Genomic DNA, 1,634 nt, shown 5'->3' on the forward strand with positions numbered 1-1,634 from the left:
AAAAGGTCAAGTAAAATCTATGCAGCAATATCAGACAAAAACATCCTACAATATAAATAAGGCTAAATAAGGCTGCTATGAACATAGTGGAACATGTATCCTTGTTAAATGTTGGAGAATCTTTTGATCTTTTGTGTATATGCTCAGGAATGGTACAGCTGGGTCCTCAGGTAGTACTGTGTCTAATTTTCTAAAAAACTGCAAAATTGATTTCTAGAGTGGTTGTACCAGCTTGCAATTCCTACCAACAATGGAGAAGTGTTCCTCTTTCTCCACATCCTTGCCAGCATTTGCTGTCACCAGAGTTCTTTATCTTTGCCATTCTGACTGGTGTGAGATGGAATCTCATGGTTGTTTTGATTTGAATTTCCCTGATGACTAAGAATGTTGAAATTTCTTTAGGTGCTTCTCAGGCATTCAGGTTTCCTCAGTTGAGAATTCTTTGTTTAGATCTGTACCCCATTTTTAAATAGTGTTATTTGGTCCTCTGGAATCTAAATTCTTGAGTTCTTTGTATGTTCTGGAACTCTATCAGATGTAGGGTATGTAAAGATCTTTCCCAAACTAATGGGTTGCTGTTTTGTCCTATTGACAGTGTCCTTTGCCTTACAGAAACTTTTCAGTTTTATGAGGTCCCATTTGTCAATTGTTGATCTTAGGGCATAAGGCATTGTTTTTCTCTTCAGGAAATATACTCCTGTGCCCATATATTGGAGGCTCCTCCACATTTCATCTTCTATTAGATTCAGTGTATCTGATTTTATGTGGCAGTCCTTGATCCACTTGGACTTGAGCTTTGTGCAAGGAGATAATAATGGGTCAATTTGCATTCTTCTAAATGCTAGAAGCTAGAAACAATCCAGATGTTCCTCAACAGACAGATGGATAGAGTAAATGTGGTACATTTATATAATGGAGTATACTCAGCTATTAAAATAATGACTTCATGAAATTTTTAGGAAAATGGATGGAACTAGAAAATATCATCCTGAATGAGGTAACACAGAAACAAAAGAACACACATGGTATGCACTCACTGATAAGTGAATATTAGGAAAAAAATCTCTGAATACCCATGATCCAACTTACAGACCAAATGAAGGCCAAGAAGAAGGAAAACCAAAGTATGAATGCTTCAGTCCTACTTAGAAGGAGGAATGAAATAATCAAGAGAGGTAAAGGATGGTCAGGACTTAGAAGCAAGAGAGAAGGGGAGAGGAAAAAAGGGGGCAGGATCAGGTATGGGAGGAGATGGGTAGGGTGATATACAGAGGGCCAGGAAATTGAACAGAGGTGAGTAGCAATGGGAGATGGAGTACTGGGGATAGCAACCAAAAAGTCCCAGATGTCAGGAAAGCAAGAGGCTCTCAGGACACAACAGTATATTAGCTAAAATGCCCAACAAAGCAGAGAGAGAACCTGTAGAGACCATATCTAGAGGTTAGGCACAGCCCCCAGTTGAGGGGTGGGGACCTTCTCAAAATTTAAACCCAGAATTGCTCCTGGCTAAAGGAAACACTGGGACAAAGAGTGGAGCAGAGACTGAAGAAAAGGCCATACAGAGACTGTCCCACTTGGGGATCTATCCTATATGCAGGCATCAAACCCAGATTCTATTGCTGATGCCATTGTTA

Source organism: Mastomys coucha, unplaced genomic scaffold, assembly GCF_008632895.1.
Source record: "Mastomys coucha isolate ucsf_1 unplaced genomic scaffold, UCSF_Mcou_1 pScaffold20, whole genome shotgun sequence".
NCBI lineage: Eukaryota > Metazoa > Chordata > Mammalia > Rodentia > Muridae > Mastomys > Mastomys coucha.